At 38.4% G+C, this 19,406-nt stretch overlaps 1 protein-coding gene across 3 annotated transcripts in view; it reads left to right on the top strand.

Annotated features, from left to right (window-relative positions):
* The first annotated feature begins 14,817 nt into the window (after positions 1 to 14,817).
* Positions 14,818 to 19,406, top strand: part of slc4a2b (solute carrier family 4 member 2b) — a 46,307-nt gene continuing 41,718 nt past the window's right edge. For 2 of the 3 annotated variants that reach the window (XM_063483391.1, XM_063483389.1), the window contains exons 1-2: positions 14,818 to 14,866; positions 14,955 to 15,119. The gene's annotated coding sequence lies outside the window, so the exon portion shown is untranslated. The remainder of the gene's footprint in view (positions 14,867 to 14,954; positions 15,120 to 19,406) is intronic. The other variant, XM_063483390.1, reaches the window with a different exon arrangement.

Below are 19,406 nucleotides of genomic sequence, written 5' to 3'. Positions count from 1 at the left end.
AGCCTATCAGCACAGAGGATAGTGGAGGTTTTCCCCTGCGTGTCCACAATAAACTGATCAATGAACTACAGAGACTGAACCCAGTCAGCCTTATCAATAACCCTCATCAACTATGGCCACATGTATGCAGCTTCTATAGTCTGTGAACATTTATGTAGTTTGGCAATAATAACAGCATGACAGATAGGTCACGCTTATTTTATGACTTATTATCTAAAATAATATAATAGAAAAAGAAATCGCAATTTATTAGGTACACTTTATGAGCTGCATCCATTAAAGCAGATAATTCTACCCTTTGAAAATCTTAGAAATATTGTTTTCATCTACTGTTTATCTACTGATAGAATAAATATGCTTATTTTAAATTAGATTGCTATTAACGTCAAAGGTCTATGATATGTTATATGCTATTGATGGTATTTGATAATGTAGTCTAGCACAATACCTTGAGTATACAGGCCTAGTAACATTAGTTAATATACATTTATAATAAACCGCATTAAACTGAGATTGTAGGTGTACCTAAGATCCGGCATACATCATTTTACAGGTGTACCAGAAAATCTTTGCTATTTCATACCACAATATCTCTATTTATTTTGTTTAGATTTTTATTAATGGTGCTCCTTATTATACAACCCCAATTCCAATAAGGTTGAGATGTTGTGTAAAACGTAAATAAAAACAGAATACAATGATTTGCAAGTCATTTTCAACCTATTTTCAATTGAATGCACTTCAAAGACAAGATATCCAATGTTCAAACTGATAAACTTTATTGTTGTTTTGCAAATCTTCACTCATTTTGAATTTAATGCCTGCAATAGGTTCCAAAAAAGCTGGTACAGGGGCATGTTTATCACTGTGTTATATCACCTTTCCTTTTAACAACACTCAATAAGTGTTTGCGAACTGAGGACACTAATTATTGAAGCTGTGTAGGTGAAATTCTTCCCCATTCTGCTTGATGTACAACTTCATTTGCTCAACAGTCTGGGATCTCCATTGTGGTATTTTGTGCTTCACAATGCGCCACACATTTTCAATGGGAGACAGGCTTGTCCCTGTGGCTTAAGCAGGGACGTCCCTGAAAAAGATGTCACTTGGATGGCAGCATATGTTGCTCCAAAAACTCTATGTACTTCTCAGGATTAATGGTGCCTTCACAGATGTGCAAGTTACCAATGTCATGGGCACTAACACACCCCCATACCATCACAGATTCTGGCTTTTGAACTTTGTGATGACAACAATCCACATGATCCTTTTCCTTTTTAGCCTAGAGGACACAAAGTTCATGATTTCCAAAAGCAATTTGAAAAAGTGGACTCGTCAAACCACAGCACACTTTTCCACTTGGCGTCAGTCCATCTGAGATGAGCTCAGGCCCAGGGAAGCCGGTGGCATTTCTGGGCCATATCTGGAGTTGATATATGGCTTTCGTTTTGCATGGTAGAGTTTAAACTTGCAGTTGTAGATGTAGGGACAATAGTTTTTCTGAAGTATACCTGAGCCCACGTGGTAATATCCTTTACAAAATGATGCCTTTTAGGGATGCTCCTTTTATACCCAGTCATGACAAACATCTTTTTTCAGTTAACCTGTTCACCTGTGGAATGTTCAAAACAGGTGTTTTTTGATCATTCCTCAACTTTCCCAGTCTTTTGTTGCACCTGTCCCAGCTTTTTTGGAACGTGTTGCAGGCATCAAATTCAAAATGAGTGAAGATTTGCAAAACAACAATAAAGTTTATAATATAATATTTAGTTTATAATGTTTATAATGTAAATAAAATAAAGTTTATAATGTAATATTTAGTTTGTATTCACTGGGCTCTTTTATTTATTTTACTTTATTTATTTTTCCTACTTAACTGTCTCCATTTTTGTGCAATCTTGACCTTATTGAACTATTTTGTATTTGTTATGTTCTGTATGTATATGTTTCATGTTTTGTGTGCTGTGAGATAGTAACAGTGAATCAGGGAGTGCAGAGGATTAGTGCAGAGGAAGTGGGGCAGCTATGAAGAGGATGAAGCGTGGAAAGGCATCTGGTCCAGGTGAGAAATCTGTGGAGGTATGAAGATGTCTGGGAGAGAGGGTAGTGCACTTTTTAACCACACTATTTAACACAAACTTCAATCAGGAATAGAGAAAAAGTAGTTCTGGTTCTGATTTTCAAGAGCACCGGTGCAGAGCTGTAGTAACTACAGAGGGATAAAGCTGATGAGCCATACCATGAAGACGTGGGAAAGAGTTGCTGAAGCTAGATTAAGACGAGAGATGATGATCAGCAAGCGGCACCATGGCTTCATGCCACAAAAGAGCCCTACTGATGTGATGTTTGTTTTGTATTAAGCAAGAAGATTTTGTTTAGATATTTATTGATGCTGATCTTCATTCTATCATATTTATCTTTTTATTCATTTTTCCTCTTTCTCCTTCTTTTACAGGTCGCCACAGGGTACCATCTGCCTCCATCTCACCCTAACATCCTCCTCTGTCACACCAACCCTCTACAGGTCCTTCTTCATTACATCCATGAACGTTTTCTGAGGTCTTCCTGTTTATCTCTTGCCTGACAGCTCCAACATCTAACATCTTCCGTCTAATATAGCCACTGTCCCTGCTCTGCACACATCCAAACCGTCTCAACCTTGCATCTCCAACTTTATCTCCAAATGTGAGCTGTCCCTCTGATATAGTCATTACGAATCTTGTCCATTCTGGTCTCTCCCAGTGAGAATTTTAACATCATCTGCTCCCCCAGCTCAACCTCCTGTCTTTTTGTCAGTGCCAGATTTTAATTCATTGAGCTCTTATTTTATTTCACTTGTTTTCATGTTGTAGAATTAAAGAAATTAGTTTACTGCTGAACTGTATATAACCAGCATCCTTATCATTACATTAAGTATCATTTCATCAAAGCATTTATTGAAGCTGTCGGCATGATGTTATAATTTGTATTACAGGGGTTATCATAATCAAATATTAACATGTTTATTACAGGTGCAGTGATAACCACTTTAAATCGTTGAGGTAAATCTATCATCTTAAAAGCTTATAGTTACAGGTGACACAAGGAGGACAAGTCCATGGAGACCTCAAAGGCCTGAGATCATCACCATATTTGGATGGATGCCAGAAAAGGGGAACTTCTGTGTCTGCAGTTAATTCTTAAAATACATGAATGCTCTGTACATGCAAATTATGTGACTGTAAACGCAAGAGGGGGCGTTACAATACCCTGATGTTATAAAAGCAATCTAGAGTGTATTTTGGGTAGAGATGTACAACTGATGTTATGCAGTTTACACCTCTCCACGCTGCGTGCATTCATTAAAATCAATTGTTTGACCGACCTCTTCTGGACTATCATTGTTTTACTCTCATCCTCAATTTCGAACCCGTAACATTTGGTGCATTGGCCGAGGGTTGAGAGAGGGAGAAAGTTGGAGATTGAGACCGAGAGGGTCTGAGGTGCTCAAACGGGCAGACATGAGTCAGTGGTCGAAGTGAGTGGACATAAGCCGGCTTATCTAAAGGTAAGGCACTACCTGTTGAATTATTTCCAAACTGTGCCAGATTGACGATTACAAAATTGAAAGTCTACTCACAGAAATTACTGGTAAAGGTCTGTTTTGATTTTGGTGAAAATCTCATGAGAATGGAAGTTGAAGTAATGATAATGAAGTATAAATGACAGTACTGAGTAAAGAGAATAAGAGAAAATAAGTAAAGAGTAAAGAGAATAAGAGAAAATAAGTAAAGAGTAAAGAGAATAAGTGTATTTAAAGCAGTTGGACTGCAGACTGAATTTAGAGTTATAGGTTATTGGCGAAGTGTTTGTGACAGTAAAGTCTCAATTGAATATAAAGCCGGGCTTGGACACCAATGTGGTTGGTTTTGTGGTTTTGTGGGGTGTCTTCAAAAGTAATTAAATTTCTGTAGAACGGAACTCTGGGAGTTCTAAGAAGTGCATTGTCGGAAGGTGACGCTTCCAACTTGTCGGGGACGCTCGGCATTTTCCTCGGAGAGGGATAGTTCACTTGGCAAGTGTGGAGAACAACGACGCTCCAAAATAGCCACTGACTGGGTCAGTTTACCGTCCGGGACGGTGGTTTGCACTTTTTTGGTCAGCAAAGTTCGGAACTTGGGCGTTGGACGCTTTTAAATTGTGTAGGGTCTTAGATATTTGACCACGGCCCGGGGCCGAGACTGGTTACAATTGATTACAAAAAACTCAGGGAGTTTATCGGTCGGACCGTTAGGGTAAATTTTTCTAAATTTGGTAGGTTGTTCGCTTTCAGGCCTTGTAAATATTAGTTGATTTATGAGACGTCTCTGTGTTATAATTTATACTTATAATTTGTATGTTTGTATATATGCTCTGTCTGCCACGGGCACTGCAGCAAGCTGGTTATTTTGAGATTGTGTGTCTGTGTCTATGTAAATGAGGTGCCTGTGACTTATTTAGAGTGACATTTCCTGTTTACTAATGAGTGGCTAATGACTGACTGCAGAGCCTGGGTTAAGGACGACTTATATTGGTGTTTTAAGGGAAGAATTGCTTTTATTTCTACTTTGTTGGCATTACGGTTGTTAGATACGATGACTACTTTATGATACATGTAGAATTGGAGTATGGGTTTTGCTTTACACGTCCTTAAACGACGTAATACTTGTTGAAAGTAATAGGACTTGTGTTTTATTGACTCTTTGTAATCACACCGTGTTTTTTGACTAACATTTTATAACAGTTTGTGTAAATACACATGTTGGATTCAGGGTATTGTGTAGTTGAATATACATGGACAGGAGATGTTTATGATGTAACCTGTCGATGTCACGCTGTGGTTTCAGATACTCATTACGGCTTTTTAGTAACTTCAGTAATAAGGCGATCAGAAGAAGCAGTATTAGATTTTGCATGTAGTAGTATTGTTATATTTCGGGCCCTGGAATTATACTGTAGGCAGGATAGAAATCTAAATCCCACTGACGCTGATTGAAAACACATAAGTATATGCACTTAGTACACCCACTCAAGAAATGATTGTGTGACTGATGCTACAAAACTGACCTAAAGAATGGTGATGTGTGTGGAGAAGTGTTAGTTGTCCTGATGTGTGAAAGAGCGCTATTAAAATGTGTGTGAGTGAAATGAAGGCATATTGCTTTTAAATAAAGATTTAGTAGAATTACTGATTATTTGTAGACTGTGAAATTAAAAAGAAGTCTCTGCAGAAGCTGTAGAAACAGGAAACCGTGTGTGTGTCTGGGACAGGAAATGCATGCCCATAAAAGGGAAGCTCACGGTGACAAGTGTGCACCCAGAGTCGAGAGAGAGAGTTAACTGTGGGCAGATGAAGCAAAAGGGAGGTTTTAAGATAAACAATGAATATGATACTAATTATATGCTTTAGTGTGTTAATACAGGTGAACGTCTCTAAACCTGGAACCCTTGAGCACAGCAGCAAAAGCATAGATTAACACAATTGGGAAAAACAGGCCACTCTTTGGCTTAAAATTATAGTTTCACCTGGCACTTTGTCCTTGACTCTGAGAAGAAGCTCAAAGGCCAGCTAATCTCCTGATGAAGACCGACAGAACATCGTGGATCAACAGCAGACAAAAGGAACCGAACTATTAACACTGACGACGCCAGCAGCAGCATGTATGCAACATGTACTGTGAATTACAGGCTGGGCAGTTGAACAGTGGGATAAAGAACTGTGGAAAAGCATTGGGCACTGAGTTTCATGTTTGCCATGCTTGAAAGAGAAGACTGAAAGATGGCTGGAGAAGAACAAGAGAGTAAATGAAAATAAGATTGACTGACGACTCCAGAAGCAGAATGGAGGAAACCCCATGATAAAATATGCAGGGGGAACTGGAGGCTGGTCAAGAACAGTGTCAAATGACTGGGGGGCACTGAGGCGAAGGAACTGAATGTGGTATTTTGCCAGACTGGAACTTAACGTAAAAGAAGACGACGGAAAGATCAAGACAGAGAAGAAACAGACTGTGTTTGCTTTGAAGGCCGAACAGGACAGTGGGAAGAGAGGGACCAAGGTCAGGTGAACCAGGACAAGTTTGACTGCGAGCATATAGGATATGATTGGGTTGAAGTTGAACGCTGGACTCTTGAGGTTTTAGGGATGTCCACCACATCACAACAAAGAGGTAAACAATACAAAAGGTAAAGATAATCAAAATAACTGACAATTATATTAATGAATAGAAAACACACATATACAAACTGTTACATGTGAGATTATTTTCGAAACGAATCAGAAGTGAGATAGTTTGAATATAGAGCTCAGTGAAAAGATGCATAAATTAAATATGAATACATGAAAATGCAATGAATACATAAGGATGCAATGAAGAAGCAGCTTACATTCATGCAATGAAGAAACTGCTTACACTCAATTAAGATGATCACCTGGCATGCAATGAAGAAAACAGCTTACACTGCATTTACATGACCATATAACGCAAGGAAGAACACGCTTACATACATGACATAATTGGTATTTTGACTAGAGAAAGAGAAATGGGTCGTTTAGTGGGTTGTTTAGTGATAATAATGAAAATGTTTTAGTTTGTTATTTTCAGGAGTAAAGCAGACCCGGACCAATTCTCCAGATGCAGGAGTCTGAAGAAATTACAGGTTAACATGGATGGATATGTTAAGGCAAGTTTCTGGTTGAATTGTTTACAGTGTCCAGGAACCTGACAGCAAGCCCTAACTGGTGGCGGAAGATCAGGAGGGCTGTGATTTAAGGTGGGGAAGTAAAATTTGGGTTAGTGATTGGGGGATGGAGAAAACTGACTCTTTAACTGGAGAATGGGAAAGTGTCTGAAAGACTGCGAAGCCATAGATGCATAAATAACACACACAAACAGAAAATGCATTAACTCTACAAAGACAAGCTCATGAAGTTTAATGCATAGAGACATTGAATAAACCTGGCTAAGAACATAAGCATATGCAATGAAGATCTGCTTGCTGCTTGTATGAGTGAGAGAATGGTGTGAATGGTTAATAAAATTGATGGAAAGATTTAAAAAGATGGAAAAAACACAAGAAAAGTATTAAAGCAGTTTTAAAAGGGTGACTTAGGAGCGCTGTTGCACTGATTGATAAAAGCAAGTGATTAGTATAGAAAGAAAATGAAAATAATTGAATAATGTGATAAGGTTTAAACATGTATTTATCTTGTGACTGAGTATGAAAATTAGTTGGAGAGCTAATGTGAGTGATGACAGAGGAGCTTGCTGTGTGTGTGTGATTGAGGCCTTGAGGAAAGGAAGCAAAGTAGACAGTTGAGAGGTGTAAATTTGATTAAGAGGTTTATAAATTAGTGTTGACATATTGTGAGAACGTGCTTATTTGTTAGGTTGAAGGTGAGTTTGGTAAAGTGCTCAAAGGGGGATGTTGTGTACAAAACGGTGAAGCTTTTTACGTTTTGGGTGTGTTGTATGGGTGAAATTTAAGATTGTTGAAGATTTTTGAGGTTGTTGTTTTATTTTTAAAGAGGGAGTTTTAATAAACATGGACATGTTTAAGGGGTTTTGTAACAGTGCACTTATAAAGAAAAAACCTGTCAGGTGATTTTGTTTTGTACTTTGATGAGCTAATACTCAGCTCTCTTTTTTCTCATTTTTGTTCTAAGCAGGCCTGCAAAAGACAACAATGAATAACGGCGCCGACAATAGTCTCAGGAAAACAAAAAGTAAGGTGACCTTTTCCGAATTACAATGGGTCAGATTGTGGGTCCCTGTCTAAAAGGATTGCAGCGAGCCAATCCAGTCCAAAAGTATAAAGAACTATTTTCTTAAGAAACGAGTAAAAAGAAAATAAATGATTATATAAATAAACTGAGTTTGCTGAAGGTGGTAAATCTGATTATTTGTGTGGAAGTCTACCAACACCCGATGTTAATGCGTGTGAGTGAATGTGTGGGAATGGACAGGTGAATGGACGGACCAGGCAGATCATAGGTTGGACTGACTGGACACTGACAAAAGACTGGACTAAGGTTGGACACATGACTGATAATTGTTATGTTTTAAGTTTTGTTTTATAACACAGGTTGGATCATATGTGGAGAAAGTGAGTATAAAAGGTGATGTTCTGGTTAACACACAGGCTTTTGTTTATAGGACGTTTCAAGGATGCAGGCTGTGGATGGAGCCAAGAAGGGATTTTGACATGATGATTAATTTGATTTCATTCCTTAAACACAGGTTTGAAGGCCCGGAGCAACTATACCTAATATGATATGATTAATTTTTTTTTTTTAATTCCCTAACCTGAGTGAAGGATTTTGAGTTTGTAACACATGAGATGTGTCACAAAAAAGGGGGGTGTTAATATATACGATTAGCTACATGAAATGTGCTCTTTTAGGGTTACTAAGAAAATGTCTACGTGACCTTTACCTAACAACCTTGGTGATGATAAACTTGTTTACCGACTTGCTCTCTTGTAGAACATACAGACTTAGGAAAGGGGAACCTCAGCTCTGAGTTTTGAAAATAACTCGGTTAAGTTGACAGGAAACACGTCGGAACAGCCATATAGGGCAAATGTATTAGAGCTTGTAATTAAATGTGGGCTTGAAAAGAGGAAGCAAATTTGGTACAGGACGTGCTTGAGATGATCAGATGAGAGAAGGAGAAGGTCAGGAATAGTTTAAAGTAAGATTGAGAAATTAAATGGGGTAAAAGGGGGTGTAGCTTCAGGGCAGTTCACAGCCCGGCGTAAACGCAAGGTGCTGTCACACAGCTTAAGTTATTTGGTTGATTTATTTTATGACAAAATAATAAGGAAATATTAAAAATATACAACACGTTGAGGAGATCTCTTTTGTTATATTTTAGTGTTTAACATGAAAGATGCCTCTCTGGAGCTTCTCTCCTGATGCTACTCCACCAAAAGACGCTTATCCATAGAGACTATGTCAGCTCCCAAACAGACAACAACAAACCAAGACTAGCAATAAACAATCTAAACATAAATAATAACAAATAAAGAACAATACAGAAAAAAATTTGAACGGAGGAATAAAATAGTGAAATGTGGATTATTAAATATTAAGTATTGCTCTTCAAAAATCTCTGTTAGCTGACGCCAAGCGGTCGCAGCAGATGGCTGCCCGTACCTGAGCATGGTTCTGCCGGAGGTTTCTTCCTGTTAAAAGGGAGTTTTTCCTTCACACTGTTCCCAAAGTGCTTGCTCAATAGGGGGCCACAAGATTGTTGGGTTTTTCTATCTTGTTTTATGTACTTTAATAATGAAGGCTGGCTTGTAGAGCAAGGCCACCTTTTACTCACAAACAAGTGCTCAGCCAGACTGAAAAACAGGAAGTTTTAGTGCACAAGGCATATTAATAAATATAGACACAAAAAGAGGAACTCCCCATATAAACAACGTTCAAAACTGTGTGAAGTATAAAGTACCGAAATAACACTATATAAGTCACAGCTGATGATTCTAATGTTAGAGAGCTCTTGCAACTGGCGTCTGAGCTGTGCAGAGGTCGCTCTTAAGACAGGTACTTATGTAGGTTAACATAAGGTTGAGTCCAACAGAAGCAAGGCACCCTAAATGCGCACAGCATGCAGCAGGGGTGGCCAAAATAATATAGGAAACAGCACATGTAGGGAGAGAACACTCACTAAAAGTTCTGACTAACATAGTGTGGTGGCTTATGTGAACTTGCAGGCGTTCACTATGACATCATTAGCACAACAGAGACTGAGTAAAGTTTTAAGATGCTCGAAATCTGACACTTACACATGAAGGAATCAATATGGCAGATGTAATGGGATTAGGAGGACCTAATTACTGTACTAAGAAAGCAGAACTTGAAGGGAGAGTCAGGGAAGATTTAAAAGCAGGACCTGTTGGGATTTGGGATTTAGAGATTCTTTTATTGCTATCATATAATCTGTCTTATGATGACTGCATTAATAACAGGTTGTACAGTATTATTTTAATAGTATTGAATATGTTTGTCATAACAGTGATGTCTATATTTACAGGTTGAGTTAATTTCAGACACAATGCATAACTGTGCTTGTTTAGAGTTCATGTTCCGTCCAAAAGGGTTTTAAGCTTCACTGGTGAGAGTGTCCAGGTGATACATGTTGAGGGAAGATGAGAACATAGCAGGTTAATTGCATGCACGCTTACAAACACACATGATTTAAATATAGGCCAGGCCGAAGGCCTGGACTTTATGTAGCTTTTAAATTTACAGCTCCTAACTTGCAGGAATGGCGTGGAGTGTAATAAATGAATGGAAAACATGCTTACAGACACAAACATGAAATGGATTTATTTTACAGGGAAAAGGTGGAACACATGTTGCTTTGTTTCTGCTTAGCAACTGCTGAGGTAAAAGGTGTTAGAGATAAATATGCAATAAGTGAACAGGAAATGTGTGAGGGTGAGCTGGGTGAAACAAAATGTTGTAGAAACTTGTCTAAACTGGCATTAACAGTAACTTTTGCATGTTATGTATATGCTTGAAGCCAAAAGAGGCGTAAATCCTGATAGAAGATTTTGAAGTGTGCTTTCTAGCGGAGATTTAGGCTGACATAGGGATGGTGTATATTTTACCCGGGGTGTTTTTAATAGAACTAAAAGCGTTGCTCACACATATAAAGAGTATTGAGATTAAGTAAAGTTAATATAATGGATAGAGCCCAGAATATGATATTGTCAACCAACTTTGAATAATTAAAGGAACATTAGATGAACAAAGTAGGTTAGTGAGGTGTAGCAGAGAAAGGCTGTTTGTTTTTTATCCCTTACAGGAGAAGATTTCCACTAGAGAGGGACCCAGAAAAGGAGCAGAGACCACTTAAGTATGAAGTGTTTTCAAGTGGGAGCTGGTGTTTTATTACTGGACCACCTAGAGGACATGAGGTTATTGTCTGATTAGCTGAGTCAGAGGACGGCTAGAGAGGGTCAGAGCGAAGGAAGTGGACCTGGGAATGGTGGTTTCGGGGCCCATGATGCCATTAATGGATGTAGAGGTGACAGAGTGGGTCGAGGAGTGACACAAGGAAATGGTGTGGTGATGTCTCTGGAGAGACATCAAGAGAGGGAATTGTAGAATTAAAGAAATTAGTTTACTGCTGAACTGTATATAACCAGCATCCTTATCATTACATTAATTATCATTTCATCAAAGCATTTATTGAAGCTGTCGGCATGATGTTATAATTTGTATTACAGGGGTTATCATAATCAAATATTAACATGTTTATTACAGGTGCAGTGATAACCACTTTAAATCGTTGAGGTAAATCTATCATCTTAAAAGCTTATAGTTACAGGTGACACAAGGAGGACAAGTCCATGGAGACCTCAAAGGCCTGAGATCATCACCATATTTGGATGGATGCCAGAAAAGGGGAACTTCTGTGTCTGCAGTTAATTCTTAAAATACATGAATGCTCTGTACATGCAAATTATGTGACTGTAAACGCAAGAGGGGGCGTTACAATACCCTGATGTTATAAAGGCAATCTAGAGTGTATTTTGGGTAGAGATGTACAACTGATGTTATGCAGTTTACACCTCTCCACGCTGCGTGCATTCATTAAAATCAATTGTTTGACCGACCTCTTCTGGACTATCATTGTTTTACTCTCATCCTCAATTTCGAACCCGTAACAATGTCTTTATTGAACTTAACTGTGTAATAAAAACTACATTTTGGATTTTTTGTTTGAAACCCCCCCCCCCCTTCTTTAATTATTTTGTCTTATTGTGTAAGTGAGCTATTCCACTTTATTTTGCTTGCTGTGAGACAATAATTTCCACATTTTAGGACAATTAAACTATGTTTAAGCTCTTTTTGTCTCAATGAAGTGGGTATTCATTCACTACATATATTATAATGCTTAAACACAACAGGTGTAACTTCAGAGTTCATTAGCAGTAAGCTGTCAGCAGGGGTCACACTTACTCTATGTGATGTGGCCATAGACTTTATACACTGATATTCAGATGTCATGCATTATTAGTAGATAAATACAAAATTTGATGGGCATAAACAACTTATTAATCATAAATAAACCCGATGGTCTGATTATCCAATTATATGATAAACTGAGAAGATACAAACCATAAAATAAAATAACACCATGCGCTTGTATCATTGTGATTTCTTCTGATTATAAAGCACTGTAAAAAAAAAAAAAAAGAAAGAAAGAAAAAAAAAGTAGGATTGAATTACTCATATTACTCTACACTTAAAATTAATATAAAGATTATTTCTTTAATGCTTTTGCAGGACTGCTGTGGACAAGTAATTACAGCAACAGTGAGTGACACAGGAACAGATAACAATGTGATTAAGTGAGATAAGATATTCATAAAGTTGACAGCAGACCATAATGTGACAGGTAGGGTTAATATGTGTGAAAAAAGAAGGGAAGCATATAAAGACCTCTAGATAAAGGGCATACAGCTTATACAGCCTTCGCAATATACTCTCTTACTTACTACTTTATTCACATGCATATGAAGACATTTAGATTATTATACAAGCCTTAGATATTGGGTAAAGTTAAACATATATTTAAAGTAGACCTCCATGTACACATATATGTGTATATTTCAATAAAATTGCAGAAATTACACAGTCATCAAACAATGTGACTAATAATTAGGATATACTGGTGTTCTGTTTCACCTCTTGTCATGTCATTGGCCTTTAACTTACCTCCAACTGTCCCACTGTCTGCACAGGTGTACGTAATTGATTTCATGGTGTGACCTATTCAAACTGCTCTGATATAAAGCAGCTAAGGCACTTATTTTTATAATTGTTTAATTACAAGCTTGGAAGTGATCAGCAAGGGTAAATCCAAAAATAGAAGCAGACAGAGAAAAATGATAATGAAAAAAAAGTAATTGCCAGGCACACAGAGCCAGCACTGGAACATATGACAAGAGCACTGCATGCAAGGGCATACAAGTGGCTCAGGTGTGCAGTCAGGTGATGGCAGGTAACAGTAAGGTGGGCTGAGGTAGCCCCTGAGGTTCTGCTGGTATACAAAGGAAAGACAAGGCAGCCCACTTCTGCTGCCAGCAATGAGTAATGCAAATATGAACCCACTGCAGTGTTGTTCGGATATATTTCTTTATAGACAACATGTGATATAAGAGGTTTGTTGAAGGTAACTCAGCTTGACAGACATAAAATCATATATTTGCACCAAGAAACGGATGTCTGAAGAACTATAAGCTGAAAACTTACCATGCTCTTGTGAGGAAATATGAAATTATTCCCGTCCTTAAAAAAACTATCTGCAGCAGATGAACAGCATCTGTAAAACACAGTGGAGGTTTTGTTATGGTTTGGGTTGCGTTTTAGCCAGCCGTGTTGGAGATCTTGTCAAAACTTATGGAATTATGAATGCAGAAAATACCAATACCATCTGGAAATAGTTTGACTGGCAGCAGCTTAAGTTTTCAGCATGAGAGTGATCCCAAACATGGTGGCCATGCAATACAAGTACACAGATATTAAAAAAAAAAACACACAGCAGAAAGCTACCAGTCATGGACTGCTCTCCCCAGAGCCTTGACGACAGCATTACTAACGTGTCATAACTCAGCTGTGTAACCAGTGAAAGTTGAACCCAAATGCAGGACTCAGTAAAAAGGGTCAAAATCAGCTTTTAATGCTGTAACTCCAAGAAATAAACAACGTCCAGGAAAGATCTACTGAAAGATCTACTGAAATTGAGCCAGGAATTCAAATACTCAAACTCAAAGCATGCAGCGAGGAAGCACACAGCAATGTGGGACAACACAGCAAAGGATAAGGGGCGACTCAGTACTCAACACACACACACACGCGCGCGCGCGCGCGCGCACACACACACAGAAGATAACGAGGGGAAAGGTAACAGGTGGGAACACAGCTGCTGCAGACAGCTAACATTATGAGACAGGAAGAGAAACTCCACACAAGACACAGAAGAGAACAACACTTACTATTATAAAACAGGAAGAGAGTCAACTTAACGGGGAGACAAGAAAGGACAAAAAGACTAGTACGGAGACTAAAGGAACAGAATGGGAATAGAAAAGGGAATAATCTAACAAACGTGAAGTCATTGAAAACTAACACTAAGCGCAAAAATGACCATAAATTCACATTGTTACAGAATGTAAGTATGAAATTATGAGCCTTATATGATTTTTAGTGATCCAATAAAGGTTGCCTGTCCTTCCTGGTGGTTAAACTAAGCGTTTTCTGGAAATTCCCTAAGTTAAGATAAATAAATCGTCGTTATTATTTTAACTTAATGTCATATCGCGCTTTAATCTGCGTAAAATTTGAAATAGAAATATAAGAAACAGAAAACCTTTTATTGTTTTTTAATGTTTATTTTCCTACATACATTTATTTATATTAACGTCATAAGCATCATAACGGAACGACGCCGTCACAGGCCTTCTTCTGAAATGTGATTCATCGTTCACGCAGGCGCAGCAACTTCTGTTTAAAGAGAAAACGGCGACAGCAGCCAAACGTTACCTAGATTAAACCGGAATTAGATTGGTGTAACTTCAAAATAAAGGTGCGCGATGCAGTATAGAAAGAATCGAGACCTTTGTCTCACTGCAGTGTCACGTTTTTGATTAAGTTTTTTGCTGTAGGCTTCAAAATGTCATACATCTAACGTGACCGTGGCAAATGCACGAATTTGGTGTGAAATTGTTTTAAGTTGAAAGTCTAACCGGAAATTGAAATGCTTTTATTTCGGGAGTGTTAACACCGGCTTGAGCACACGTAGAGTTTGGGGTCGAGTACCAGGCACCGGTAAGTAATTAAGCTGTAATCTGTGTGTGAGTGAGCGCTTCACACGACTTTAGCTTTATGAAAAAGCATCTTTTTTTTTTTCGCTCAGAGCGGCGTAATTTTGAAGTCCGTTAACGGGTTTCGACCGACGTCTTGTTCTGCTGTGTAGTGAAGAAGCGGAGCTGACAGCCAGTCAACTGCCACACATGCATGCAAGTGTCCGTTGCCTCCGCCGGTGGATGACTTAGCTTTGTTTCCCAGCTTTGTTAACCAGGTAATGTGAAAAAACAAAGAGGAAGGGGGGAAAGTGGTAGAAATGTGGTCGGACTGAGAGTTTTTGTTGATGTCGTGGGAGTTCCTCATCCCATAGACTAGTACTTTTCACCTCCTGACCAAAGCCACGCTGGTGATTTTTTTTAAGAGCTAGGATGTTGTTTCACGTTGTGTCATCAGGAAGGACAGACGGCTTTAAACACAGCAGTGAAGGGAGTGGACGTGTGGTCGGTCTTACTCATTCATTCATTCATTCATTCATTCACTGGATCAACAGGAGCATTATTGTCTCTCAGGTCATAAGGGGGAATAGTTAATCCAGATGTCGTCAGTCTGGTTATCTTCCTGTTAATACATTAATCAGTTATTAAACGAGGCATGCCAGCACTGGTTAGGAGCTGTAACAAGCTGTTTCATCCTATTTTGGTTATTTGTTGTGTTAATCATACAACCAAAAGTTATAAAGTTACAGACTACAAGGGTGCACAGGCTTTGTTTTCTTCCTCTTTTTTTTTTTAAACATGATTACAGCTTTTTTAAAATGATGTTTAATATATGCACACATGTTGTTTTGCTCTCCTCCTCTGATCTCCAGGGGTCTCTCTGTCTGCCCGTCTGCCGGCTTATTCATTCTTTTGTAACACTGAACACTAAGTGTCTCTGTTTTGCCTCTTAGAATAATGGTTTTTAGTTAGGATGGAGGAAAACATCCTGTAATAAAGACAAATTGTCAGTTGGAGTAAAAAGAAAAACACATAGTCAGTTAAAAAAAAAGATAATAGATGATGTAAGGACAGTAAGAAGGAGATAGATTAAAAAAAAGATGGAGAGAGGAGAGGAGATAACAGCAGGTTTAAAAAAACAAACATTGTTTTTAGAAGTGGTTTGGAGGAAGTCGTAGATTTTGCTTTATCTTCTCAGGAAGGTCACTCCAAAGCTGAGATTCCTGATGACGAAAGCACGGTCAATCAGTTTTATTATTCTGTTACTTTTGCATATAAATATATAGATAAAGATTCAAAAGAAACATCAAAAACAATAAAATGTTTAATCTTAAATTTTATTGTTTGTTTGTTTGTTTTTTTCTTTGTGCCCCCACGTGGCGTGGAGCTTTGGGAGCATGACCGTGAACGCACATAGGATAAGACACATTCTCAATACACACTCTGTAGACATTTTCTTAGGCACACCTTTCTAGTACTGGGTGTGTCCCTTCAGAATCACCTTAATGGTTCATGGCATAGATTCAACGAGGTGCTGGAAACTTTCCTCAGAGATTTTGGTCCATGTTGACTTGATATCACACAATTGCTGCAGACATGACAATATGAATATCCTGTTCCACCACATTCTGAAAGTGCTCTGTTTGACTGAGATCTGGTAACCATGTAGCCCATTTGAGTACAGTGAACTTATTGTCATGTTCAGGAAACCAGTTTGGGATGATTTGAGCTTTGTGACCTTGTGTGTTGTCATGCTGGAAGCAGACATCAGAAGATGAATAATCTGTGGTCGGCAACAATACTCAAGAAGGCTGTGGTGTCTAAACAGGCTCAGTTAGTGCTAAGTGACGCAAAGTTTGCCAATAAAAGTATCCCCCCACACCATTACACTAGAAGCCTGAAACCTTGATACTAGACAGGATGGATGTTTGAAATAAATTCTGACCCCACCATCTGAATGTGGCAGCAGAAGTTGAGACTCATGTGATCAAGGCAATATGCAAGATAAGTTGGACTTTGCTTTTCTACAGTACGAGTCTGTTGTGGCCAGTGCCATCCTCCATGCCCCTGCATCCTAGGGCAGCAGGTTGAAGGTCACAGAGGCCAACAGACTCAATAAACTGATCCAGAAGGCCAGTGTTGTAAGAGAGGAAGATGTTAGCCAAGATGTTGGAAAATGCTAGACGATACCTCCTGGCCAGTCATAGGAGCACGTCCAATGAGAGACTGAGATTACCAAAATGAAGCATTGAACGACACAGGAAATCATTCCTGCCTCTGGCTATCTCTCTGTACAGTTCCTCCATCTAAAGTACAAGTACACACTGCAATAACTGCACTTAAATCTGCACATCCTCTACAAAGAGAATAACAAAGTGCAGTATGATAAGAGGGGCACCTTGGTTTCAAATATATGTATTTAATTTTGCCTAATATATTGGGAAATTTGTATTTGGAGCTGTTTTGTTATATTTGATATACTTATTTAATATATTGTATTTAAATCAGTTGAACTAGTTACTGTTCTTACTGTCTCGGAGCAACTGTGACCTCATACTTTTCTCTGATTCTGATGTTTCCAGGCTCTGTTATCCAGCCTTAGTGAGTCTGTTGAACTGTGAATTGTAGCCTCAGTTTCCTGTTCTTAGCTGACAGGAGTGGTATTGAGTGGGTGTTGCCAAGGTTTGGCATGTTGTACATTCAGATATGCTCTTCTGCATCCCTTGGTTGTAACGAGTGTTTGAGTTTGTTGATTTCAGAAGCTCAACTAAGCATTTTTGCTCAGAGAACTTCCACTTACTGGATAGTTCCTCTTCTGACAAGTCTCTGTAAACTCTAAAGATGGGTGTGTGGGGAAAATCACAGCCGATCAGCAGTTTCTTGGGTATTCTCTTTAGACACCACAGCAAGAAATTACTGAATGATTTCCTGAAGTTATTACACAACATGGCGGCAAATGGCCATGTCCCACTTTTGAAATTTGGCCTGTGTCAATGTTCAAAGGAACAGTTTTGTTTAATTTAGCTTGTTAAGCAAGTCTGTTCAAGAAAATGTAGATCTTTGTTGTTTTAAAAAAGACAAACTGTTCTAAAAGTTTTACATTGATTTGAGGCAACAGATACCCCGCCCCTGCAGTCAAGTTCTGGCTAGAGCCAAAAGGAAATCAGCAGGTAATAAAATAATTTCTGTAATCAGTTTTGTTAACTGGGATTTAATTTACTTAAGAATAACAGACATCTAGGCTTATCAGATTGTGAGAAATGACAGAAAAATGGCATATTTCTGCCAAATAAGACACGATCTGGTCATTCTTTCATTTGTATGCCCATACCGTGAGATAAATCCTGAGGTATGAGGAAACAGCATAGAAAAGCATTAACGCATATCATTTGATGCTGTAGCCTGTAAGAAACATCTACCGTTTCTGTAAATGGCTCTCATGCGGTGGTTGCACATGACCAGAGGAGAAATGTTGAATGGCGCTTTGTCATTAGACGTGAGGTTATGTTGCCTTAGACTAATTACTGGAACGAAGCCATCATTTATGTTGTTAGTGCCACTTGTGAGTTTCCTGCTGCAGCAGAGCACGTGATGCAAAAGAGATCTGAATCTGATTTTATCTGGGGAAACAAAGACACAGGAGGGCTCGGTTACAGGTAACATAGTTTTGTTTTGTTTTTTTTTTGTGGAAAAAACAAAGGAAACAGTGATGCTCATATCTGAGGTTAAATACAAACTTAACTTGCTTTTAAAGTGGACCTGTACCTATTACTATGCTCTTCCTTATTTTCTGTCATACATGCAGAGTGTTACAATAGTGCATGCATGTATTAAATATTAAAAACTTTGTGCTTTATGTCTAGTTTAAAACACTTTTTGTCTACTTTTGGCTCTTTATGATGTCACAGAGAGTGGATATTCCTTATATGGTCATCTCAAGTACAAGGCTCTGGCTCCAAGCAAAGAAGCCACATCCATCTGCTGTTTAAACCTCAAGTTTGTGAGGGGCAGCCAATCAGAAGAAAGCTAAAATAGCTTGTTTCAGACAGTGGATGAACAGTGAATTATTGTGGATTGTGACTAATGCAAAGCTACTCTAGCAAAGTCTAGGAATAAAAATAAGGAGGCGGAAATGGGCAACATCCCTTTTAAATTCACTGTCAGTAAAGCGTTGCAACAGAAACTAATGAGGAAAAATCCATTTTGGCTTGTTTTGTTTCTGGTTTCCACAGATTATGTTGCAGAAAATAAGCTAATTTATGCAAGAAAAAAGAGAAATAAACCCCAGCTTAATCTATCATCTAATTGGATTCATAAATGGATAGGTGTAATTTCAAGTGAATTAATAACTCATGATTATTTGCACCATTTGAAATCCCCAGCTTGGAAACCAGAACCATTTATTTTGTCTAATGGATGTAAGGACACATGTCCTCTGGCAGGATGGAGGAAGGATGTCTCTTCTGCTGACTCACCAGTATAATCTCTGTGCACTGCAGGTTATTTGAGGAGATATTTTTATTTTGATGTAAGGCCAATACACTGGCTAAACCAATTATCCTTTC

The sequence above is a fragment of the Pelmatolapia mariae genome, linkage group LG9, assembly GCF_036321145.2.
Source record: "Pelmatolapia mariae isolate MD_Pm_ZW linkage group LG9, Pm_UMD_F_2, whole genome shotgun sequence".
NCBI lineage: Eukaryota > Metazoa > Chordata > Actinopteri > Cichliformes > Cichlidae > Pelmatolapia > Pelmatolapia mariae.
The sequence above is the reverse complement of the archived record's forward strand: the minus strand, read 5'-3'. Positions and strand labels throughout refer to the sequence as shown.